The sequence below is a fragment of the Manacus candei genome, unplaced genomic scaffold (genome assembly GCF_025592945.1).
Source record: "Manacus candei isolate 608988 ecotype Guabito, Panama unplaced genomic scaffold, ASM2559294v1 h1tg000014l, whole genome shotgun sequence".
Lineage (NCBI taxonomy): Eukaryota > Metazoa > Chordata > Aves > Passeriformes > Pipridae > Manacus > Manacus candei.
This window is the reverse complement of record NW_026138062.1, coordinates 54,433,375-54,460,928: the sequence shown is the minus strand read 5'-3', so window position 1 is coordinate 54,460,928 and position 27,554 is coordinate 54,433,375. Positions and strand designations below refer to the sequence as shown.

Sequence of the window (27,554 nt, the reverse complement as noted above, 5' to 3'; positions counted from 1 at the left end):
AGCTGCTTTCTAGCTTGTCAGCTCCCAGCATGCGCTGATGCATGGAAAGGGGACAGAGAAGCTGAGTTGAGAGTCAGAGTAATCAGGTTTCTTGAATGGATATGAAAGATCCAGTATATACATACATATATGCCTACATGTTTGTACTGTGGAATAGAAAGGGACTGATTTAACAAAATATTAGAGGGAAAACAAATTATGATACCTAGCAAGAGATTATATGTGGAAAGAAAAGCCAAGACAAACCCAAGGAGAGAAGATGCTCAGTATCATATTCCTTATCTCTAGATAGCTTTTTAAAAGAATTACCAGTGGCCACAGCTTTTATTACTCAAGTTGCCAATGGCAACAGAGCATATTGTGAGCAAGGTAGAAACCGAGCTTTTCCTAACAGATCAGGCACCCAGACAGAGGACTTTAAAACTCTGAGATCTTCTTTCTTCAGAGATTTTTCTTTCTATGCCTGGGATACCGTGCAAGATCCACTGTCCAACCACTGTTTGGAGAGCGTCTCAGCTGAGATTTGATCAGATTGGATGGGCTGAAACTGGCAGAATTGCACTGATGGATAACAACAGATCATATGACCAGTCATCTTTGTCCAGCCGTATTAGAAAAGATAATTTAAAATAAAAAAACCCTCAATAACAACTAATTTCTTCTTCAGCTTTAGTTAAACTACAGTTAGAGCTTATACTTAAAAGGTAAAGCTATTGCTTAACATCTTTAAAATCATGGGTAAACAGGCTAGAAGTGTGCAGAAGTGAAAGCTGTTTTGCAGACCTAAGCCTTTACAGAAATTCAATTAGACTATTTAGGAAGGTGTTTCTTCCTTAATTAGGTCAGTGGTTAAGTCCTTCAATATTATGTATGCACCCAGAGCAGAAAATGTATAAAAACAACTCAGTATAGGAACAGAGTAGGTTTTATGAAGCAATATACCAAAATGCTCCATCAGCATAACAAACTGAAACATCAAACCCCAGCTTCCCCTAAAGTAATGCAAAGCAGGCTTTTGATCCCAGAACACAGGAGCCATGGCACATACTTATCTTCTTGTATCAGTTTTACTACTCCTAAGGTTTCTCTCATGGGCAAAAAGTGCACAGAAGTCTGGATTCAAGGGTATCACATCCCAGACACTCATCTGCGGGGTAATTTTGGGGTGCTGACTGCAGCTGGCCACTCTAAACTCCAACACGAACAGCTGCAGTGGCCGTACAGCACTGAGGGAAAATGTCGTTATGTATGATAATGACAGTCCTCAGTCAGACCGCTGGGCTTGGCTCTTTAATTCCTCTTTCTTCTCCTTTGCCCTCCTGGAACGCTTGACCAGCAGTGCCTGCAGACCCCGGGCAGCCCCGGCGGCCTCCCCCGACCCCCTCAGGCTCCCCGAGGCAGGGGAGCAGCCCCGGGCAGTCACCGCTGAGGGAGGGGCCGCCCGTGCGCACCGCTTGCACGGACACCCCGGCACCCTTTGGTTTCCACATGAGTTTTATTTGAATTCCGCGTCAATTTTATCCTGTAAATCCAGAAGCGGCGGCGGCGGCACGGCCGGCTGAGGCGCGGGGTCCCCCTGGTGGCTCCGGCGGCCGCTCCCGCCGCCCGGCTGCCCCGGCCCGGGGGCTGTGCAGGGACTGCTGTCGGGGGGTGCCTGCAGAGAAGTGGGGTCACAGCGTCAAGGGCTGGAAGCGGCTGAGTAGGGCCTCGGTCCCCCCTCTGGCTCCAAACGGGGTCGGCGCTGAGGCCGGACTGGCCTGCTCAGGGCCTTGTCCTGCCAGGTCCTGTAAACACAGCCACAGAATCTCAGGATCAATTAGGTTGGAAAAGACCTCCGAGATCATAGAGTCTAATCAGACACCACCTTGTCACAAGAGTGACCATGGCACTAAGTGTCACATCCAGTCTTTCCTTAAACACCTCCAGGGACGGTGCTCCACCAGCTCCCTGGGCAGCCCATTCCAATGTTTAATCACCCTTTCTGTGAAGAAATTCCTCCTGATGTCCCACCTAAACCTCCCCTGGCACAGCTTAAGACAAGCTCTCATCCTGTCACTCGTTGCCTGGGAGAAGAAACTGGCCCACACCTGCCTACAACCTCCTTTCCCAGGTAGTTGTAAAGAGTGGTAAACTCTCCCCTGAGCCTTTTTTCCAGGCTAAACAATCCCAGCTCCCTCATCCACTCCTCATAGGAGTGGATATTACTCTCCTGACCCTTCCACAGCTTTGTTACCCTTCTCTGGACTTGAGGATGGAAATGGCATGGCCTTCCAGGAGTTACATGGTTGCTCTGCTTCTTGACTGTCCTTCCAGAGAAAAAGTTTTACCTTGTGCCCAGCCTGAGCCGCTCTTCTTTCAGCCTCTGGCTGCCATCTCTGATCCTACCGCCATGCACCACTGCAAACAGATGACTCCATCATCTCAATAACCTCCTTGTGGGTGTTCGAAAGATGCAATTTGGTATCTCTTCTCCAGGCCAAAAAAGGGAGCTCCCTTGGCCCCTCCTCACAGTGCAGGTGCTCCAGTCCCATCACACCTGGATGGTCTCACACCAAACTTGTCCGAATTTATCAATGTCTTCCTTGTGCTGGGGAACCCAGCACTGGACATGGTATTCTAGAGGTGGTCTAAGCAGTGTTGAGTAAAAACCAGTAGTGCCGTTCCCCTCTATCTACTGGCAGTGCTGCTGTCAATACAGCCCCGGATAGCACCAGCCCTGTTTGCTGCCAGGGCACTCTTCTGTCATGAGCTACATGGACAGAAATCATCTCACCAGCATCTTCCTCTTTACACCTTTTCCTCAGCAGCAGCTAGAACTTTTGCTGATCTTTAATGTCACATTGTAGTTTTCTTGCCATTTCTCCCCCTCTTCTCAGGCCTCACTCATGATCAATCCCACAAGCCTAGCCCACTCTCAACAAATTCTTTGCAATTTGTTCCACTCACTACTTGGGAACTTTTAATGTCAAATCAGAAGGTACTCAGAAAACACAGAGAAAAGGAGAATTATTAATGTGAACAGCATTCTAAGGCAGTCGGGGCAAAAAAGAAGACATGGGACAACAAGACAGGTTTAGAAAAGAGGGAAAATGAATTATAAGGTATGTTTGAAAGTGTAAAATTCCTCAGACAACTGAATGCAACAGGGAAAATTGAATTCATCCAGAAAATTGAGAATATGGATGATAACACATCAGAGGTGGGGACACAGAGTCTCTAAGGGGAGAAGTTCCTATTTTACAAACCATGAAGGTGAAAATTGCAGTTGATAGAAAGCAGTTTTCCTCTCAGAGAAATTATTAACAATTTAAAGTATACTCTTACTCTTAAGAGGGAAATTATGAAAAAGGATTTGTAAAAATCTGGAAAAAATCTAGTCAAAGCTTTTAATTTTAATACTGTCAGTACTATACAATCCAAACAAAATTAGGAGCAGAATGAGAACATATGAAATACCAAAATAATCCTTTTTCAGTTTTAATTATTCCCCCTCCCAACTACTTAGTGTAGTATTAAACCTTTCAATTTACATTACCACTCTATACTTCTGAGACATGAAAATCCATTCTTTTACATCCCTGTAACGATTCCCAAGCATTTAAGTAAGTTGAATAGGCACCTGTAGGGGGAAGCTCCAGCATCACTATTATTACACACCCGTAATGACTCTCCTGTGCAATGTGGAATGGTACTGACAAAAGTATTAAGCTGGGTAGGGGTGTCACAGTGACACTTTGAAAAGCATTCTTTTGCCACATTCCCTGGTGAGCTGACCAAGCAAAGAAGATTAAGGAAGAAGTCCTGTGACTGTGGACTTCTCGTAGCCAATTTTTGCTTTCCCTGGGAATTTTAGGAGGTAAACTAAAGAGTACATAGGACTTAAAGTGATTCTATGTAGGACCAGCTCACTACTAAAATATCTGACAAGGACCATAGCAATTGTTTAACATTGCCTACTGAGAAATGGTTTAAATGAAATCAGAAAGATGTCTGACTAGTTAAAAATTCCAAGGAGCTTATTTCCTGCATTTGAAAATAGATAGGAAAAAATAAGATTGCTGTTTCCATTAGTTACAATCTGATTTATAATCTGGCATAAACGAAACATTTCAGCAATAGCAAAAGCCTGGAATTGAAACAATGGAGCTAAACAGTTCCAAAGAGAAAACACTAACTTTGAAACATTAAGAAAACAATAACTTTGAGAGAAGGTATCTGTGAAGGTCCTGGTATTTTTGTAGCACTGAAGTTTATGTCAGGAGTTATCTAGGTATTTAGGTTATTTTTTTGTCAGCATCACTATAATATACAAGCATTTCCCAAGGGAAGTAGACAAGTACTATCATGAAGCAACAGCAATGGGACAACTAAATCACAGAGTTAAGCAATCTGGCCATCATACAGGAAGGATTTGAAAGAGCAAGGTGCGATATCTGATCTCCTGAGAGTCACCCCACTGTCTGATCCACAAGACCACTCTTTCTTGATGAGCCAACTGCTCAACAACTGATCTCAGTCACTGCAGATCAGCTTTCCAACTGGAAATCCACATTCTGGGCTTTGCTTGAACTAGGTTAAAAAAGGATGTAGATGTTTCTGAATGGCAATTGGCTAACAAGTATGTTTAAAATCTGGGCAGACTTTGATCTGCAAGGGAAAAAGAGCACTGTGAAGAAAACAAGTCAGAGGCTTGAAAGTACCATTTGACAAACATGGACTAAAGGAAGTATTGGTTTATTGGTTTGATTGCCCTATATCCTTGGTAAGGAATATACTTTTGCACTATCTAGAGCAAATATCCCTGCTTGCCATTCATCCAAGTGAAGACACTTAATCTTTTATTAATTACTGCATTTCTTAAACCAGCCAGTGGCAATTCTATGGCTCCTGGATCCTAAACTATTGTACATGTGCAGTCAGTATACAGCAGTGTTAATAGATTTTTCCATAGTAATCTTTTTATAGTGGCTCACTTCCCAGACACCTAAGGAAATGCATCTCATCAGCAATAAAGTGCAGATATAGCTAGTGGGAAATGCCAGGAAGCTGTTAGTAGTCAGTAGGGACCAGCTTCCTAACCTGATCAGGAATTTTTGAGCTTTACCATGATGGGGACAATACAGCAACAGACAAATTGCCTTGCAAATAGTTTCTTGTCTCATTTGCAACCAGGGAGAACACACTTTCTTGTGTGCATATCCATGTGACTAATTGATGCCTCCAGTAATTCTAGTCTCTGTAAAAAAAAAAAAAACAAACCTTCATGTTATCATCTCCTTATCTTACAGACCTCCAATTTGGGATACCTGCATCAACACCTGTTTTTTTCCTGTGTTGGTCTTGCTGACCTGTGCCTTTTGCCAGCTGTTGATAAAATGCTAGTTACCACCAGGTGATGATGTGTTTGTTACTGACAAGCAGTATGTACTCCCAGGCCCCCATGTGAGGAGTTTTGCATTGCTTTTAAACACAGTGTTTCTTAAAACTGGTTATGGATTTTCTGAAGTAACATCGTTAATTAGGAAAAGCTAATTCTTTGAAAGCAGCCCTGCTAGAGAGAAAGGGCAGCTTTTCATCAATTGACTCAGTAAAAGTCTGGGGGAAAAGTTATATAGGTATGATATCTGAATTTAATGTTTTCAAAATTAACCCTTCTTTTTCAACTGGAATATCTTTTGGTTTCCAAAATTTATGTTTTAAAAGATTTAAAATGTTCAGAAGATCAAATGGAAAAAGTGGTTTTCAAAATCAGCATAACAATATTTTAAATCTCCCCTATTTCTTTTCCCACAGAACTTCCATTCGCTATGTTTGATAAGCTTTAGCATCTTTGTGACATTTCAGGAAGAAGAGATACTTCTAAATGAGACCTTCACAGAATCAAAAACTTCTTCAGACTTCTCTATAAACTTTCTCTATTTTTTTTCACATCATTGATGCCTATCCAGATACCGCAAATCAGGTACTCTTCTAAAGTAGTTCTTTCTAGGGCCTTTGCCAATAATTTTGCCTATATTCCGAACATCTGCTTGTATTTAATGTGGTTCGTCTAAAAGCACAGACATTTGGCAACATCATTCCATTCCATTATGCCCTTTCCTGCAGATCACTTTGGTACTCTAGGTGTTATTCAGACTCTCTAGATCAAAGAAACAATCACTTCATATTTCAATTCCAAGGTTTGAAATACTGAAAGAATGGTCTGATCTATCTGTTCAGTACTGTGCTATTTCTAGTTTCATTCCTGGCTGATGAGGGTAAGTGAAGAGATATGTAAGCACTTAAAAGCATAAACAGAATTTGAACTTAGAGCACTGATGTTTAGTACAAACATGGACAAAAACATGAACAAAACATGCCTAGCATAGCTTTTGCCAAGTTCTGTATCCAGAAAATAACTTCTTTGATACTGACAGCATTAGTACTACAATGTATGGTGTCCCAGGTGGAGAGTTGACACTTGGGGCTCAGGGAGACAATTTTTGCAAATGTCATTCATTCAATAGAACACAGTACTGAGGGTTGAGTATCTGATCTTTAAAATAGGCATAATAATATTTCCTTGCCTGGGTGGGCATCAGTCTCCCCTTTGGTTAACCACAATACACTTTTTGCTAGACTTTTGCCTATAGGAAAGATTAGCCTGTTCATAATCACCACTATTATTTGGTCCTTTTAAAAATTAAATCCTTGACATTATAAACACAAAGTCCACAGACAAAGGCACAGTGTCTGCTTTTGCCAGCCCTTACTTTCTGACTGCGTGACTTGACTTTGCACCTCAACCCTCTGCACATTAGTAGTGTCTCTGAATGTTAGATAAGGAAATGGTCCCCAGAGTTACAAAAACGGTTTAGCATCCCTAGACAAAAGGAAAGGCACTGTGGAAGCACAAAGAACTATTTACATGAGTTAAAAAATAACTTTTAACCTTTGATCTTGAAGATCTATTTCATGTGTGCACCATATGCTCAGAGGCCTGACAGCTTCAGCTTCACCTTTTTTCTGTGGATGCACTCTTTGACTTCACAGCCCTTATGCTTTTAGCTTGATGGCATCCAAGATGTTTCTTAGCAGTCATATTCTGCCAGCAACACACATTCTTTGTTGCTTGGGATCTGGGAAATTTGCTGCATTCCTCTCTTTTCCACACTGCTCTTTAGAGAAGTTAACCTCTGAAGAAACCCAAGCAAACAAACAGAAATCCCACAAGCATAAGGGATTTGCAGCATGTTGGAAATGTATAGGGGTGGAAAAATAACTCTGTAGTTGTCAGCTGAACCTGATCCAAACAATCTGATCAAAGATGATAACTCGACTTTGTTTTGTACAAAAAGACCTTTGTTTATACATCGGGTGCACAACAAGGGGAAACCACTAGCAACATTGAAGTAGCTGGCCTGGAATAAGAAATGTGATGGCTAGAAGAGAGGAACAGCAGTCTGCAGAAGAAATTCAATTTTATAGGGCTTCTGGTGATAAAGGAAATGGTATGGAATGTGTAAGGTTTATATCGGGGCAGGTGTTTTTTAACTGATACCTTGCTTCTAATATTTGATTTAGGGAATGTTGTAGGTATATGAAAGGGGCAGGAATAGAAACAGACACAGCCACATACACCTTACCAATATGATAACCATGTTGAAAGATTTTTTTTTAAAAAGAGACTACTTGCCAAAGCCAAAGAGTCACAAAGAGAATGTAAACATAAGAAAGATTGGAGACAAGACAGCAGGTTCACACTGAAAACTGTGAACTAAGCCACTTGAAATTACAGGACTAGGAGAGGAAAAGGGATATTCTTGCCCTGCTCTCCTCAGATCTGCCTTTCCCGTCTAGCAGTCAGCTAGCAATCACATCACTAGCACTGTCTCACTCATGACTTGATCTCATAGCCTAATGTATTCAAGTCTCTTCTCTAACTCTCCCTCCTCAGTCCCAGCCTGCCGAAACATGTAAGAGCAGCCATCCTCAGTTGTACTAAAGGTCCACTTAAGAAGGCAGCACACTGGCTCTATAGACCAGTGGCAAATGCTGAGGGAAGGAGTAAATGAACAGTCCAAATGTGGTTCAGTTTTCTCCCAGGTTCTAGAAATCCATCAGTTCAAGTCCTCCCTGAAAGACAAAACAGTCCTGGGTGAGGCATTGAAATGGCAATTTTTTTTTGCTTTTTCCAAACCATTCTTGATTTTTCAGTCCTCTACAATAACATCCCTCAGCTGCTTCATTTCCAAGCTGAACAGCGTATTCAGTTTCTGCCTGTACGTAAGCTATTCCAGTTCACTGATTATCCTTCCCTTTTTGTATCTCTTCACTTCCAGCATATCCTTTTTCCAGTGGAAAAGACCAGAGCTGAGGATAGCATTCAAGATATGGACATGTCAGGCTTTTAATCTTCATATGGTGTCTCCTAGTCTACTATATTCAACAAGAAGCTAAAAAGTAAACTGGTAGTTGACAGAGAGACTCTTTGTTTGCAGAGTTACTCATTCTTTTAACTATCTAAAACTTATCTCTGCAATACTGAATATGAATATTAATTTAAGTGAGTTGATTCCTATTTGCAAAGGAGAGGTAATACTTAACCAAGTGTGTCTTTGGAGCAAAGAGCTTTCCAAGGAGCAAAATACTTCCTTAATTGAGACTTCTTGTCATGGAAACTTAAGACTGATGTAGAAAAAGAATGTAGTAGGACATATAGCTAAACATGATTACCTCTTCTTCCCTTGCTTTTCAAACATGATGTCAGTATTGACCAATAACTGAGTATTTGAAAGCCACCCAGAAAATTCTCATAGGGTATAAAGGCCTGAAGACTAGTCTACCCAAGAAGCATGTTCTAGGACCTCATAAGGGTGGGAAAGCATATGACAAAAAGTAGGTGCAATACAATAACAACATTTAAAATTACGTTTTATGCTTTTAAAAGAAAACAGAATGTACTTTCTGATCTACATTTTAGTTATCATATCATCCCATTAGCAGCTGTGACACAGAAGACAAGAGGAGATTAATAATTTCCTTTCTTTAATGACTAGATTTATTCAGCAATGGCTGAATTGTACATGTGACCATTTCACAGGAAAGCAGAGGTGGTTAATGAGCTTTATTAAGACTGATGATCAAACAATACTGTAATGAAGGCGTAAATTCAGAGGCTGGGATGTTATAAAGAAAGGAGAAAGCATTGTGAATATGTAGTTCGACCTCTTCTGTAAAAGAGACTGTTGAATTTGATACTAATGTCCTGAGTATTAAAAAAAAAAAAAGTTTTGAATTGAAAATATTTTGCATGAGTAATTGTTGGTAATTCTGACAACTATATGTCAGCACTATCACAGAATTTACTTGATTTCAAGTCTGAATTTGCTTCAATTGGGATTTCCATAAGTGTCCCTTGCCAGGCTAGGTGTCTGGGTGTAAATGTAGGCAAATGGGTGTCTCTCCATATTTGAGGAGTTGAGAGCTTACCCATCTCTTTCTACCTAGCTTGGAACACCAAACAGGTAAGGTCATCTACTTTTTTTTCTTTTACTACCAGAAAACTGTCCTTGGCTTTGAAACTGAACTCTATTACCACTTTCCCCACCACCATGTTGGCACTGAATGGCTGTGATAAACTCACACTTTCATCTTCCTTTTCATAAACTAAACAAATCTGTCTCTTTCAAATTTTCACTGAGGCTTTTTTTTCCAAATCTTTAGACATTCTTATGTCCTTTTTCTTGTTCATCTCCAGTTTTAAGGCCATCTGTCTTAAAGCAAGAACACTTGCACTTGATACAACATTCCATCTGCTGCCACAGCAGTGCAAATCAGAGACAGAAGATTCCCAGTTTATAAATTAACACTTTCCTGTGCAGCATTGTCTGGGTGAACCTGATGTTCATCTACATGTCCATTGAGATGTCCAAATGCTTTCATAGAAGCTGAGGCTTAAGCCATAGTGAATACACCCACAAATGTCAATGTGTGTGAATTTCTCATTATTTCATTTCTCACTCAACATTATCTGAAGTGATGAGATTGTTGTGAATGAGTAGAAGTGCAGAGAAAAGACTGATGGCATTTTCTGTGAATCTAAAAAGACAGGGAGAACTACATTCATCCTGGTTTTAAGATTTTTTTTCATCCAAATTTTAAGGTCCTGACTAAACTATCTTGTTTAGGAGGAAAAATTGCTGCATGCTGACTTGTTACTTCATAGAGACAGACAACTCTTGTGGGGCTTTTCAGATCTTTTGATGGGCCCTTATATTTTCAATCACCTTCTTATGTGTTATACAGTAAGTATCCTAAAGGATCTGCATTACATTCCATCAGTTCTTCACTGTCTATTGTTATTAGATCTAACAACAGGACACAGCAACTAAGTTGTAGAAAGGCAGAGCCTTAGTGCATTAGCATTTAGTCTTTACCTTAAAAAGATTGTAGAAAAATAGCTATTAACCTTCATCATCATGAATAATTAGCCACGACAGCAACTGAACTTAAGATTCATCTCAGTTAATGTTTGTCAAGGCAGATAATACCTGAACTGACCAAAACCAAACACATTGCACATCTGCAATCACATGAAACAGAATTGACTCTTTAAATAAATCACATTTTAAAATTATATTTGGTGTGTGAGCTAATTAATATTATTCTGTTCTTAGAAGGCTGTTTATTATTCAAAGTGTAAATTCTCTAGGAATGCTACAATTTCAGGACAGATCATATGTGCAACTCAAAAGTGGAACAGAAATTACAAGAGAAAGGAGCTGTGAGAAGAACCCAAAAAAGCAAGCTTATGTACATATGGTTAGAAATCTGGCTGAAATGTAGCACTTCTGTGACATGCTCTCTTAATAGAATTGGAGCAAATCAGGAAGAATGGAAGCTAAGGAGCTGTAGGAAACATGAGAGAAGATCAAGAGGCTTCTCAAGAGTAAATGAGCACTTATGGTTCAGTTTTAACCTTGAAAATTTTTAATACATACAAACAGGAGCTCCAAAAGCCCTTCTAAATACAGGAGGGAAAGCATTTCTCTGACTTCAAAGTCTTCTGATTTCAACGCATTTCTGAATTCTGTGTTTGCTTTTAATCCTATGGTATAACTTTTTCTTGGGTTGTCTGTGCTAAAGGGATGTTTGGAAGCCTCTTTTGAGGTCAGATTTTATGGTTTTCCATCCCAACACTTCACATGCACTAACCTCAGACTAACACAAAGGGAATGACATTCACAAACCTGCAGACTTAACAATCACTATTGGCTCAGACAGATGTGCTGCTTTTGTGCTTCAACCTGAGGAAAAAAAACAGGGCAATGTGTGCAAGGTTTTTCTGTAGCCCACCTGAACCAAACTTTGGAAATATAGAGAAGAAATATAGATGTGAAAATAAGGGCAGACAGTAAGAGAACTAATATCAGAAAAAAAAAAATCCAGAACAACAAAACCAAAACTGACTGAGGAAGAATCAGAGAATACAGGAGGAGTCTGACTGAAAAAAGCAGACAGCCAGACACTAGTAGATTTTGCCTTCAGTTCAGTTATTGTGTTAATGCTGGAAAGCTTCATCCTCAGTGGACTGCTTTTTCACACTAGTCTCTTTTCGTTTATGAGCCAACAGATACTGTTCACCACACTGCCTTTAAATAGTTGTTAACAGACTCTGGAGCTGAAATGAGGAAAGCAAGTCCTACCTCTTAGATTATTTTTTGAAGCTGGCAGCTTTCTGGTTCAGATATCTCTACATCCATTTGGACTGGCTCACATCTGGAAAGTTTTATTTGCAATCATAAAATGTGGACGTGAAACTGTTATTTTGTCCATGGCTAGCTCCTGAAGCACCAGATGACTCTGCCATGAGGGAAAACAGCCAGCTCACTAAGCTGCCCCAAGTAGGCCAAATGTGACCTATAGATCAAACTAATGCAGGGACTGAATAATAAACAAAGGAACTACAATAGTTATAAATAAGTCTTTAACAGAAAATTCCTTGCTGAAAAATTATAGCAGAATATGATTTTAAGAAGAGTGCTCTTGGCTGTGTTTAATAGAGGGACAATGTTCTCTGTGTGCTTCTGCTTTGATATTCAGCAAATATCTTGGAGATTTTGTTTTGGTTTTTCATGCTCCCCAGGACAGGATATTCCAGGGTTGCTCAACAACCTTAGGCTGCTTGAATCTGCCAGAGTAATCCTGCCCAACTGCGCAGATCCTTTTAAAAAATCTAAGGAAGGAGAAGAAACATTTAAGGATAACCAAAGAAGAAATGCCTATGCCTGAAAAAGGAATACAAGAACAAAGATGATGCAAAGGGAAAGGAGTAAATAAAATGCAAGAATGGACATCATCAGCTGCTTCCAGATCTGCACACGAGGAGCACAGACCCTCGCCAAGAAAGTAGAACATTTCAAAATGAGTTTGGAGGTGGTCCTGGAAAATGTACATGCAGAACAATTCTGCGATGGCAGCAGGGGGGATGGACTGGATGTGAACTTACTAGGTCTCTTCCATCTCCAGTTTCTATGAAAACAGTCACCATTCTTTAGCAATATGACAAATATTTAAAAAAATCATAGATACAAACTAAATAAAACATATTTAATAACAAGTTCAGCCAATTTAATCATGACTTTTCAACTTTTTAAACCAAGACAGCAGGGAGGAAGAAGGAACAGGCTCGAGATTTTTAGTCCTCTTTGTTTAACGCTAATTCACATAAGACACACCTTCATGAGACTTGTTCAATAACATTTGTGGAGCTGGGCTGGAGTTGTTGTTGGATTGTCCTCAGTCCACAGGGCTGCTGGTTTTATCCAATGCACTCTGGGTGCTGTCTCTCTCTAGAAGCTTTTAATTCAGATTTTACCTTGTTTATGTTTCAATCCTAGCTGGACTAGTAGATTTGGTTTTGGGTAGTGTAATACCAGTCTAATCCTTAAGCATTTAGTTACCAAAAGCTGATTCCATTCTTCATTCCTGCACTGACCAAAACAACATGAACAGGCCTCCAAGAACAAATGTGCTCCTCCGTAAGGGATCCATGTGTTGCAGATACACAAACTTCATGGTCCTCAGTAGGGGGAAAAGAATTTTTGGCTCAATAAACATAGAACTCATTATTTGAGCACGTGGTGTATCCATAAAGTCTAGCTGCAGAGAGGGGACTTGTGTTCCATGGGACAGCCACTAGACAGTGATATAGCCACATCTACACAGCAAAAGTACATCAGCCTCACTCCCCTCTAATAGCCCCAGTCTCTTTCTAGCATTTCCTTCACAGCCTAACAGTTCAAATTTTCTTTGGACCCCTGTAAAAACTCAGCGTGCATATGTTCCTTCTGAGTACTCATCATTAAATCACAGCAGAGAGGAAGGCTTTAATAAAGTCTTTTCTCCAAGCTGAAGATAGGGTAGAGGGAGCCAAGGATATGCCTTGCCAGTTTGTACAATAGAAAGAAGAACTCAGCCTTCTGGGTTGTCAGTCTTCAAACTATCAGTCTAGCTTCTTTTGTTAGCAATAAAAGTAGTTTAAGAAGTCGAGGAAGACATAGTCATTCTCGCTGTCACATACTTCTCTGAACTTACATACCAGAACAAAACAATGAAAAGCCTGATTTAGGCCTTCTCTTCAGCGTGCCAGGCCTTGGGAAAAAGATTCAGTCACCAGTAACCTGGCTCAAATTTGAACTTCAGCTTCCCAGGCAACTGGCTCAGGGCACTTATATCCACACTCATGGTATTAATCATACCTCTGGCAAACACAAGCTGCATCCTCAGAAAGCTTTGTCAGAATGAATATCAAACTTTCTAGTTATCCCATCTGACTTTGCACCTTGAAATCTAACCTATATAGCTTCTTCTACGACCTTTTCTTCTTCCCCAACTACATGGACACCTGAATAAGGAACACAGACAAACTGGAAGTGGCTAACTTACAAGAACATCAAGCCTGTCCCAGCACCAGTCCATCCTCCTGACCAGGATCAGGTGAATCAATCAGCTTTCCTTTCTGCAGACCTCCCCAACTTGAGAGACTTGATTTGAGAGCTGCAAGAGTTCTATTTGGGAGGTGACCTACGTCTTTGTCCAGATGATGGGAAGAGCTGTCCCTCTGCACAGTTTCTGCAGGAAAATGCCTCTGTGGGATTAATTTGTCCTTCACACCTAGAGAGGACTGCAGTTGGTGAACAAAATGTTTATGAGATGAGCAGCCTTCAATACTCTGCCTTACAAGCTGTCACCTGCTTTGCTCACATCAACACATTCTTTTGTGAGACTCCGTCACCTCATGGCACCTGCACATTCCCTACCCTGCCTACTCACTAGGAAATTAACTTGGAATAGAGAAAGTCATCCACAGAGCCAGTGTAAGGTGGGTGTGTAATCACCAGAGACATAATCAAAAGAATCAGCAGCCAACATAACTTGTCCAACTGTTCCCTAAAAGACAGTCCATGAGACCCTACTTGCCTTAGTTCTGCTCAATAAGATGTGTTATATACATAAATCCTCAGTAGGTCCAACTGATTACATATGCCACTCCAATCAGTGATCTCCTCCAGGAGTCCTTCCCAGCAGTTGCCCACCTCTCTCCCAGTCTGTTTTTGACTGAGTTGCTAACATGCCTGGGCATCTGATGGTATGCAACTGAAAACCATATCAGCCCTGCAATCAAACAAAACCCTTGCAAGAAGAAAGTAGCTGTTTCTGAGCATCGTTCTGTTTTTCTGAACTCTCTCCTTGTTCTGTAAGACTTTGTTTTGACTTACACACTGAATAGAACAAAGACAAAGCCTCAAGAGGAGGAGGTTATTTCATTGATAGCTCACTTTCCCGAGAGCTGCCCACACTTACAAGGGGAAGTGCAAACACTGAACCTGGAATCTCCCCACTGATGCCACAGGTGTTTTTCAGTCACAAGGGACCTGCTGCAACTTAACAGACTGGCTTGACAATACAGCCTTTGATCCTTTGAGGTCAAACCCTGAAGGCCACAGTGCAGTAGAGGTGACAACAGTATCATGGAAACCAGAGAAGTCTCTTGCCACCTCAGCTTTTCTCTCCTTTATCCTTAGGGCTGGTATTTCATCTCAGTCTTTCCAGCTTTCCCTTCTTTAACTGCTCAACTTGAGAGCTGGTTTAGGCCTTATTGGTCCAGACTGTCCTGGTATTTCCAGGAAATATTCAAAAATGGGTTTGACTTGTAGTTTTAAAGGAACTAAGGGCTGCATGTTCTCTGTAGTTCTGTGTATTCCTTTTCTTTTTGCTCTCACATGTGCCTTTGAAGTAGAAGTGATCCTCGGTATTTGTTGGTTTCCTTCTTTGTCAGGCATTGTATCACTGAGCTACTAATGCCATTTAGTATTGCAATAAAGAGGGAATTAAGTAATAAAAAGAAGATATTTGGATTTTACTTTTTATTTTTATGCTGTATTTTAAGTGTTTATTGTATATGGCAAAGGCAGAGAGAAGCTGGATATAACGACTAGTTTCCAAATCAAGTCACTACTGAAACAGGCTTGGATCCAGGGTCTCTACTAAAACTGTCAGCTTCATCTGCAAAGAGCAATAGAGTCAAAACTGCAATCAGCTGTCATTAGCACAGGACTCATAATGTTAGTATTTCCATGGAGTAAGTAGCTTACTCTTTCTTTTTCCTCCCACCTAATTCAAAGTAAAATGAGGCCATTTGAAACAAAATTAAGGATAATATGGGTTTCAAAAGGACAGCATAGGTAATTCTCCCTCTGGAATGCTCTGTGACCAGCTGTTTAGGCTATGTCCTTGCTAAGTGAGAGATGTGGGTTCAAATCTGCTTAGACACAGGAGGAACTGAGCCTTCTACATCCTGGCTGGGCTCCTCAAAACACTGGGATCTAACAAAGTGCATTATAGTATGGTCTGCTTGAACTCTGTAGGTGAGAAAGAGGAAGAAAGCCTCTGACATTGCTCAGGCTTAAATAGAAGGGCCCTGAATGCATGTGATTGTACTACCTTGGCTTGTGTCACTAAGCTCTAGAAAGCAGAGCTGTCCAGCAGGATCACAGACTGTCCCTATGAGCCTGTCCTGCTTCCTCTCCATTGTCCTATTTTTGTCGGTGGAAACAATTTTTGCTCTGTTGCTACTATCAGGGAGAAAGAAGCCATCATAATGTGATGGAATCACAGATAACGTGAAGCTACAATTAATTTTGAAATTAAAAAATAATAACTTCTGTCACATTGTTTCCTATTTGATACAACCATGCCTCAAGTACTGGGCCACAAAAACCTCTACAGCATAAATTGAATGGCTGGCTATGTGGGGGTAGTGCAGCAATGAATACAGCAGTATCTGACTTACAGATTTTGTGGAAGAAGTTTTGGATGGTACCACAATCTGATACCTGACCTGGATCATTTGCCATTTTAAAGGTTTTCTTTTCTTTCATGTCTTCTGTCTTTGCCCCATAATTATATGATTACTTAAAATAATCGACTTCCTGTTCTCCTCAAGTTTCAGCACAACCAGAGAACAGCCTTAAAAAAAAAAGTTTTGTTTCGTTGCCATGCTACAGCATAGTCCTGAAAAACCTGACTCCAAATACTTGGTGTACAAAGAAATCTCTACTGTTTCTTCAAACAAAATTTTATTTTGATTTCAGATTTGAAACATTAACACTTTTGACTGCTGCAGGGAAGTGTTAGGTTTTCTTGGGTTTGTAAATCAAACTTTAATTTAACCTTAGTAGGATATTCTCTGAATTTGTAGACCTTATACCTGGAACCACCTCCAATTAAGCATGATTAAGAATTAAGGAAGCTATTCTTTCACCTTTGCGATCAGTAATTAATTTTTTTTTTAAATCTGAAAAGTATTTGCGGTTATTTCATTATGATTGTGCAATTATACTGTAATAAGTAATGTAAGGATGATTATCTGTTTCTTAAATAATTACTGTACTGCAAGAGAAGCAGGAAAAAAACCCCAATTATTTTTTAAAATTAGCCGCACTCTAATACATGAAATGCTATTTGAGGACGTAGGTGACTTCAAGTCTGTGGGTAATTCTGCAATAATACATGGACTAGACATTTACTAAAGTTAAGTCTCATGGATCTCCTTCAGAAAAAAAGGTCTCTGTCACCTCTTCAAGGTGAAAATACAGTACACTTTTAATATTTTCTAAGTGTCACTCTCACCAGTACATTACAATTCTAACAACATTTTTGTTGTTATTATTTGGCAAATGAAAACTGTATGCTCAGGACAGATCCAGACCTGTTTGACTGGGCTGTAGAATGGCACCAGTGTCTGACTATAGGGCTATATGCTACTTTTCCTTTAAAAAGCATGTTATGAGGTTGTTTTCAGATATAAACTCTATAATGATCCCAAAAGACAGTGTTGCTCTCAACCAATGCTGACAGACCTTTATTTTTTGAAAGCAGTGAAGTAATGTAAGTGCTAGCAAATAATAATGAAAACATTTCATCCTCTGTGTTTCCATTCTTATGATCCAGATAAACTGGTGGGTACAGCAGATCTGGAGCTGTACATATCCACACAACAACACAACAGTACGGAGCAAGATGAGGATTTTCATCTTCAAGAGATACAGGTCTCTGCTGTCTTTACTGCGTGGACTTGAGGTACCAAGGAACAGCATATAACAGGTGGCCAGAGTTTGTCGCTGCGAGCTGGAAGAAGACCCAGCTTTGAAAAGAAAACTGAGCGATCAATGCTTTTTTTGTTTTGGTTTAATTTGGTTTTCCCTCAGTAGCGCCCTGCTGCAGGGTTATGTACCCGGGGTGCCAACCTGTCGAGTGCCGCCGCATGAGGAACAACAGGACCAGGCACCAACGCCCGCAGGGAACTCGCATGCGGGTCAGCGCCCGAAGCCTGGCTGCGGGAAGGCTCATGGAGAGGTACCCGACTTCCCTGCGCCTCCTGGGCGGTACGCGCGATGCCCTGCCCGGGGCCGCCGCTACCTGCGGGCGCGGCGCGGGGCGGCGCGGAGCGAGAAGCGCCCGGGCGGGTCACCGCGGTCGCCGCCGCCGCCCGCCCCGCCTTGCGTGGCCCGTGGGAGCGAGCCCGGGTGCCGGAGGCGGCGAGGAGGGCTGGGACGGGGCCCTGGCCAGGGGTTTCTCTCTCCCCCACCCCCTCCTCCCCTCGCCGCCGGTTCCCGTGAGGCTGCAAGTGCCGCCGCGGCAGCTGGGGGGCCGGCGGGGGATGCTGCTGCCGCCGCCCTGCCCAGCGCTGGAGTAAGGGCAGGAGCTGGTGGCGGCAGGAGCAGCCCCGGCGGCGGGACGAGGTGAGCGGGGCGCGGGCCCGCGGTGGGTGCGCTCGTCCGGGAGCGGGAGCGGGGCCGGGGCGGGCAGTGCTCCCGCCGGGACCAGCCCGCCCGCGCCGGGGGCTGGGGGCGCACGGGGAAGGGACGGGGCGCAGCCTGCGGGGTTTGGACGGGCGGCCAGGCGGGAAGCGCTGCGCAGCGCCGGGGTCTGGCTTTGGGGGTACAAAAACCTGGAGAAGCAGAGCCCCCGGCGGGGCGGGGTGGGGAGCGAGCCGAGGGCGACGGGGGGCCGGGGGCATATCAGGCTGAGCCCGGCCGGCCGTGCCAAACGCAGACGTAATTCCACGGAGGGACCCCTCCGCCTCCCCTCCCCAAATCTGAGGCAGGGTGGTTTCTGATACATGTAGGATCAGGCAAAAGGAGAAGTTTCCGTAGAGGTCTGAGGTGTTTTCTCTGGCTGAAGTTACCTAGAAATAATATTGAGGGGAAGAACAGTAATTCATAACAAAACTTTAAAGAGCAACAGGTTGTTTTACTGAAATCACACGCGCTGGGAAAAAAAATCATCTCAGTGATCCTGATAAAAAACCACTAGTAGCACTATCTTGCAAACCAATTTATAACACAATTAGGAGTTTTGGAAGGTCCTAGCACTACTCAAAACAAATCTCACCATATGTCTGAAGAGAGTTTCTAAAAACTAATGAAGCTGTCCTTAAAATCTTCATTTTTACTTACGTGGATACAGGATATGATACTTAGAATTATTTTCGTATGTTTGTTCGAAGTGTCTCCTTTTTACTGCTGTTTTTTCCTACTTGAAACAGGTGGTCCATTTTGCACAGCCCTCCTGCTCTCTGTCAAGCTCTGTCCAAATACCATTTCTGTGTACCTTTCTGTGCAGCCCTGGTGCAAACTAGAATTAACGTTGTTGGACACCTTGCGCTGGATTCAGAGGAGCAGGGGAGGAAGCTAGTAAAGGCTAGTAGCCCTCCATCTCCCAGCCATGACTAGTGCAGTGCTTCTGTTTGATCGTGTATCATGGGGAAGAGAGCTTTGCAAGCTTTTCCTGATTTCCCCTTTTGAGTAGCGTCTCTATCACTGTCGGGACTTTTTTGCCTCCTACTCGAGTTTCACCAGCTGGTGTAAATGCAGATAGGATGTTCTGGGAGGGGCAAGGTCAGGGGAGTATTAGTGAGGCGTTGCTTAGGCTATTTCCCAGGCAGTGTAGTGCCCCTGGAAGTATTTATGCTAATTTTGGAAATTAGGGCCCTTAACTCCTGATCTTGATTTAGTCTGGGGCTGGACAGCTATGGACTCTTTTCACTTACTGTCCTATGCTTCTCACTTCACCATGCTGCAGGACTAAGCTCTCTTTTCAATGCAAGTTCCAGCCCCAGGAACATAATCCATTTCTGTTTCCTGTGCATTATCTGGGGCGTGGCCATTGATCCCTGTGTTGTGAACTCCGAATCTATAAATCTCTTCTAGTTGTGAGAGTGGAAAAATTAGTAGGATTGTTATTAGGAATATGTTTACTGAACAGTGGTGAAGGGATCTGATGGCTGGTTAGATGAAATACTATTTGAAAATCTAGTTTACATTTAAATGATGTAATTGAAGCTGTTGAAAAGTATTTAGTTTTAAAGTAGATTGATTATGGCAGTTTGGTGATAAGAAAGCATAGAGAGCACCCCAAAGCAATTTCTTTTGTTCTAGGACAGGATAAGGATGATGTTTGGAGTCAACTATAAAATTAACACGGTTATCCCAACTCTATATCCAAGTATGTGTCGAAACTCATCACAGTATTTGACACCAGACTGTCCTACCTGTAAACTCTCAGAAAGGCTAATGATGGACTGGGTTGCATGCAGGTAAAATTCTGACATAATTCTCAAAGTAGCAATAGAGTGATTTTCACAGTCGTACAGTTAACCTCCTGTGCTAAATTTAATGGCTCAATGAAAAAATTCAGATCCCAGATTTGTCAGTCTGACACCCTTTCCACCATTCTCAAACCTCAGTATTTTCTTGATATTTGATAATCTTGTTAGAATTATCTTCTGAAATATGAGCAAAAATGTCAAGTGAGACAGAGGGACCTTTTCAGTTCACTCCCATTCCATCTGCATGTTGGTTGCAAACTGTTGCATCTATTGTTCGTTGCAAACAACCTCTTCTGCATAAGTTGATAGGCTTTCTCAGTCACTTATTAACTGCAAGAGTGCGGAATGCTTTACCTGCACTAATTTGTGCCAATGATTTTGAGAACATTGTTGACACACAAGTAGACTGTGGGAGGGCATTGACAGAGAGGTGGTAGCTTTAGTACCAAAATCTTCTCTGCTGATGTTTCAAGGCTAATTCTGTATAAGCATATTTTTTTGTTCATCTGTGAAAGTTAGGACAGATAAGCTGCTCAGATCACAAAATATGAGAGACTTTAATCTCTTCATGTTTACATGAAATGATAGTGAAGGCAACAGGATGCAGTGACTTAACTGTAAAGACGATTCCAGAACCTGTTCTGGGCTTGGATACTGACCTCAAGCAAACCATTTTCTTTCAGTTTTCCAGTTTCAAAAGTGAGGAAAATAACCATACCTCATGGGGTCTTATTAGAAATATCTTGGTTAGAAACAGGGGTTTCTAAAGCACACTGGAATTTCCATGCAAAAAGCTTTGTATTGTCTTGTGATTTGTTTGCCATATGGGAACAGGCAAAGCAGGGGTTCAAAAGTTTCTGATCCTTTTTCCTACCACTTTCAGGAAGGTTCAACGAATTGTTGTACACAGGGTCAGTTGGCCACTTCTCTGCTCTGCAGCCTTCAGATGGTCCTTATAACTAGGTCCCCTGTGTCTGAAACCAGCTCTACTGATCTAAATCCATACTGGAGTTGGAAAGAAAACTTTATGCTACTGTTCTTGATAATTTTTATTTATTAATAGTTAGTTTGGGGCACTTGAGTATGGCATATTAACCTACCTCTGCCTCCAGTGCCTGGCTCTGGGACAGAGACTCTTTGTGCTGAATACTTTGGCAGACAAGACACTGAACACCTGGTTGAGCATTTGATAGGGGTAAGGCAGATTCTGATTTTTGCATCTTGGAAAACAATGTGAGGAGGGGGTGACCGTATTAAACAGACCTGTGACATTTGCAGTTGTAGATAACGCAATGTTCTCTTGAGCAGAAAGTGAGGGCTGTTGTGTTGTGTCCTCAGTTTGGAGGTAGATTTGATCCTCTGCTCCTCTGGACTTAGAGTGCAAGTACTCGTGGTTAATGGTGGCACTGTGCATGCTAACAGTTCCAGCACAATGCACAGGGAGCTGGAATCTGCAATGACACATACAAAGAGAAGAAAAAGAAGACAGAGGAAAGAAAGAAGAATGGGGAAGAAAAAAAGAGACAGGAGGCAAGGGTGGTGATAATGCTAGCAAAGGGAATGGTTTTCAGTAAGCAGTTCTGAATGTGATGTAAAAAATAACAACTGAAAGTTTTATCTTACTACCCAGAGCCCAAATTCTTCCTTTGATCTCTGTACAAGCTTCCTTTTGGCATCTGTGGGAGATCAGTGGAGAGAGGGGAGTGTGTAGTCTTGAATTTGTGATGCAGCATGTAGACAGTCATGAAATGGAATTCAGTCCTCTCAAAAAATGATTACACAGCGTGAGCCAAGCAGAAGGTACACTCATGGTCCTGAAATAAATTATAAAAGCAGTCAACATAAAGACATCTCACAATCAAAACAGTGGGTAAGTTATCTGAATACTCTGCTCATAGCTAAACTGTTGGCATCTATTTTAAAAAAATTAACTTGGTGACCATGCTACTGTCTACAGGAATTCCTTGATGGACTTTTTTCTTTCTGTAATAGTTTGCACGAATACACTATTTTTGAGACTTTTAACAGTATTCAGGATCTAAAACCAGTTATTTCAGCTTAATAAATTAGGAACACATTAAGTCACCTCTAATGAGTAACAATAAGTTCTCTACAAGTTAAATTATGGGATCAGTTCAGTAAATTTTCCTAATTAAATTGCTACCTGAAAATAGCAGTATGGGAGCTTTAAAAGATAGATAACAGATGCACCAACCTATCTGAGCAAACCAAATACACAAGAAGTCATTAAACTCAGGATTTTTTTCCAGATGTTTAACATGAATAATCAACATATAGGTCTATTCATCTACAGAAAGCTCACTTTTATTTGAAAGAGTTTGACTTTGGTGCCTCTTTTTGCCTATTGTGCTGCTGCTATACTTGGACTCTTAATACCTTGAATTAAAAAAATTGGGAAACTAGGGGTTTGGAGTTTCTTTACATACATCTTATGAAAAGAAGAACATTTAGGAGCAACCTAAAGTAAAATCTAATATTGAAGTGTCACTATGAATCATTCCTGCTGTAAGCAGCTTTGCTGGCTTTCTACCTTCAGTCAGCAAGTCCTTCCAGCACCACAACACATCTCAGAGCAGTCTTCTGGGTTTTGCAAGCAATGGGGCTACTGACTACTGACCTGTTACTTGTCTCCACTTAGGAGGCCATGTCATAAACCAATATAGTTGTCTACAGTATGCTCTGCAAACAGAAAAGAGAGCTGGTTCCTGCCACAGAGTGCTGAAGTTGTCTCAGGCAGATGAGGTTAAGGAGATGAAAGACTGTTCATCTTTCAATTTCACGTCATCATCTCAAGGCAGAGTTTAACAGATGAAGTCCTTTCCTCTAAGAAGTACTATCTAACCTAGTTTTTGTGCTTTCTGTCCTCTGTGCTTTCTTTTTACCTTGTAACCTTAATCTTCTTGAAAAGGGGAACACTCATTCCCCATTCCTGTTTTTCTACCCTCTGGCTCACCCATTGCCAGGCATCAGTAATTGAGCATTTGCTTGTGAAGTTTATTTGTTTGAGAACTGCCTGTGTAAAGCAACATCACTGAAGACAAACTGTTGGATGACTGTAATGCTGTGGGGGGATTTCCTCTAGCCCCATTACTCCTGTCTCCTCTAGTACCAGCTAGAAGCATCAGGAATGGGAGCAGACTAACTATTTCAGTGAAGGTGCAACAGATCTGTGTCTCTTATGCTGGCTGTTAGTGTCAAAGTGTTCACCAAACTCAGGAGCTCCATAGAAGTGTCCACTCATGGCTGTGTTCACATGGTCCATTGCACAAAACTCCACAGAGGTAAGGAAAAAGGGAAGCTGAGATGTGGTGGTGATGGGGTTTCATCAGTGAATTTACAGATTAGGGACTGAGGAATCAGGCAATATTGTTTGCACCATTGCTTCTTCCCAGAGGGAACCTTTAAAGTTCTCAGTGAGTACCATCTCAGGTAGACAGAGTACAAAACCTGACCTTGCAGCTGCTTCACCCCAGAAAGGCAAGGATCTTTCGCAGGTCCTGTGTCACATCTGCCAGACTGATGCACTTACCTGTGATATTCTAGAGAGTCACTGTGTATGCAGTTTAAATGTCTAGACTAGTGCCTCAGTAGCTGGTGCTTGTGGCAGGGATTGCCTCTTTATTCTCATCTTCTTCCACCTTTCACCTCATTGCTGTCTTTGCCGCACACTGAGCATTTCTGCTCAGTTCTCTGGCGCTGCTTGAAACCCTGTTGTGGAAAGCCATGACTGAATGGGTCCATGTGTATCCATGTGTACTACACTCAGTCTGCCATGGTAGCTGTTTTCAAGATGACCAATTTAGTCATACGTGTTTTTAACTGCTTTGAACATATCCTAATTTGTACTCATTAGGGCCTTCTGACTAACCTGAGCAAACCAGAAGTCCAAGCCCTGCAAGACTAATCCAGTTTTCATATTTCTCTCTTTGTTTATATTTTAGAACATGTTTTACATTTAGCCTTTGAGGAGAAATTTAACTAAGCTGTACCCACTATACACTAGTGTTGCAGCTGTTCACATGCCATTCTTCCTACATGAGAATTTTGTGTTTTGAATTGTGGAGGTAGTTCTTTACAGGAACTTTGTGTTGGAAAGACAACAATCTGCTCAAAGGACAATTAATCTATGCCACATGGAAGTCCCACTGATATTTTATGCCTTCTGCATAGCCACATATTTTGCAAGACTGTCATATTCTTGCACAAATTATAAAATGTCGTACCCTGCTGATGAATTTCCTCCATTCAGTGGCCTTCAGTCTAGGGAAAATGCACAGATTTATAAACCAAGCTGTAATACTAAATCTTCTGCTGCCTGTTTTTATTATTTCAGGGAACCTACCTACAGTCCTTATCTTACCTTAGGGAGGCAACTGTAATTCTCCTGTTTTATGTATTGGAGATTGAAGGGGCTGGATACAGTTAGTGAATGACAAACTGAATATAAAAGTCTGGTTTCTAAACAACAGGTTTCTAAAAATAGGTTCCACTTGTTGTGTCACAATATCTTTTAAGTACATTACTCCATATGATACCATTGTCTAAAGCGTTGTAATGAGGTTACAAACATTAATATAATCAGTGGTTTGTGAATGTATATATGAATGTGTAAGCCTGAATTCTTCATATGGTTTAGACTTCACTCTTTAACAAACATATTGGTAACATATTATGCTTCTTTTACTTCCTAAAACAATCTTGGGTTGAGTAATTTCAGCAGCTAGTTAGAGTACAGTTACTGCTGCTTCTATTTCTCTAAACAGGGTTTGCATAGTTCGTGGTCTCTGATATCATGACCATTTGTATGGTCATTTTCATACCTAAGCCTTTGAAAGCATCAGTTAACCAGAAAGCTCTGCTTAATCTTAAAAAGAGGCCTTTACCCTCCTTCCTCCACAGCTAGATCAGATCACTTATTTTCAGTGCTCTGCCTGGGAGCTTTCAGTAAAGAGATTTGAGCAGTGTGTCTCTATGAAGTGGTACAGGAGACAGTGTCAGTGTGCTGACTTGCAGAGATGAGATCTCAACCCTCCAGGCTTAAGTAGCAGCTGGATGTCACTTCTAGGGGTGGAAAAATCTCTGTGCCTAAAGAGGATGATGAATATCCCAAGAACTTTTGAGGACCCGAGCTTTAGTTCCTCAGCGTTAATAACTGCAATCCCTTCCTCTTCTGGAACTTCTGCAACATTTGCAACACAAGTATTTGTTTTACTCTATTTAAGCACTGATGTTTTGGTTCACAGCCGTGAAAGGCAGAAGAGTTTAGTTTAAATTGAAAACTGGGGTTCAAATGAAACTACACTGTACCAAATCACCAAGGTCATAGGTACATTCTTGCTCTGACCACGGATGCATCAGTAATTCTGTGGCTGGAATCTGACACAAGCAGAATCTGTCACCATATATTGGAAATAGCCAGAATGAAGCAGATTAAGTTTTTGGTAGTTGTTTTGCTGTAGTTATTTTCACTTCTTTCACAGAGTCTATTTCAGTTTTCAGTTGGGGCACTGAAGTATTTTGTGAAGGACAACAAAAATTGGACACAAGGCACTCTTAATGGGAAGAAGCTGAACACAACTAGAAATATCAATATTCTGGTCATTGTCACAGGTGAACAATATGGAGAGAAGTGCAGTGTTTCTCCACGCTATTGGACTTCCTCTGTGCAGTGATAGAGTTGAAGGTATTCAGGTAGGGGCCTGATCTAGCCATTTGTCGCTACTTGTCAAACTGGAATTACTCTAGCTGAAGTAGGACATGTCTGACATTATATCATCAGCACCGTAGCTGGCAGCACAGTGTGATGAGAGATGCTGCAGTGTTAGCACTGAAACCAGCAGTAGTGAGAGGGCCTGGAGCAGATGTGGGGAACTGACAAGAAGCAGTAGTGGGGTGGGAGTTGAGACAAGCACAGAGCTGGCACTGTCTGCGTTCTCGCAGACCCGCCCAAGGGAAATGGGGGAAGAACATCCTTCCTTGCACAGCTGTTGGAGTGAACAGGGTCAATGAGGTGAAACAAGGGGCTGTGAATCTGAGCGCTCCGCATTTGTTATTTGTGTGAGGATGAGACGCTTTTCCTATATAATGTCTGGTTTCTTTCTCCCCTAATAATTTATTCCTTGCATTGTACATCAGTATGTTATTTGTAGAAACAGACTTATTGTCTGTAAATGACATTGCAGCATAGCACTTAATTTCCATTACTCTAGGTAGTGACTATTGTTAGTTATAGCTGCATATGATATTTTTAAGAACCTCTAGGTTGGTGACAGTGCCTGGCAAATGACGCTAAAAATCCCAATGACATCCTGCAAGAAGATACTATTGACGAAGATTATTACTCAGGAACAGATTATTTTAATTCCACTGTATCAAAATAATATAAATTACTTACTCTGAAATTACATATTTTTCCTAAAAGTTTTATAGTTTTGCCAAAATATCTTTCCTATAAGCAATGCCATGATATTGTTAGTGTTCACAGTTTTTAAAGTAAAATCTTGTTCTGAGAGGGGATTTTTAGTAGTCTCATTTTCTTATTCGATATGTCTGTTGTGATATTTATCAAGGTGATAGCTGCAGTTACTAAAGACTAAATCAAATCTTGGTGCTGTATTTTTAATTAACATTGCAAAGCCAGCAGAGCTGACACAACAATTTGTATCCTCTCTCTTCACATACCTTGCCCAAAGAATTAATGACATGTAACTGAGAACTGAGAATTGTTGACAGTTGTGCCAACAACCTGGGCGACAGAGAAGAGTGTAGGAGACGCTGAGAGAGAGTGCAGTTTGTTCTAAGAATCTGCTGTTGCTGTTAGCAGTTTGCAAACTGGCAGGTAAGTTTGGAGGGATATCCATTAAAAACAATAACATCTTGTAAATTATAAAGAGTATGCTTGCACGCAACACATGTGGAGTATTAAGATTTTGGTTTTATAGGCAGGGTTTGAAACAGCTCTACATTATATGGCTTTGTTTGAAAGCTCTGCTTGCAGTAAATCAGAACACATTGAAATAGCTGTCCCAGAAATAAGAAACGTTGGCTTGATAGAGCCAGGATTTGAACATACAATTCCAGACAGTAAGAAAAGTTGACAGCACCTTGGCATCCAGATACTGTCTTTCATCCAAAGATCTGAAAGAGCTTTTAAAAATGTCTAATTACAGCATAACAGGTTCTCATTTTGTATCAAGGATTGTCAAAGTAGAAAAAATACACAACTGTAATTTTCAGGTTCAGATTTCTATTGTTGGATACTTACATTAATATTCATGTCATTGATCCAAGTATAGGTTTAGATGGCAACTTGCATTCAAGTTTGAAAAATGATCTGATTTCCAGGCCCAGGGATTAAAAGGAGGAGTTTTTGATGAGC

General features: G+C 41.3%; 1 protein-coding gene across 2 annotated transcripts in view; it reads left to right on the top strand.

The window, feature by feature from the left end:
• The first annotated feature begins 17,940 nt into the window (after positions 1 to 17,940).
• Positions 17,941 to 27,554, top strand: part of CASR (calcium sensing receptor) — a 75,078-nt gene continuing 65,464 nt past the window's right edge. For both annotated transcript variants that reach the window (XM_051779470.1, XM_051779469.1), the window contains exon 1: positions 17,941 to 18,287. The gene's annotated coding sequence lies outside the window, so the exon portion shown is untranslated. The remainder of the gene's footprint in view (positions 18,288 to 27,554) is intronic.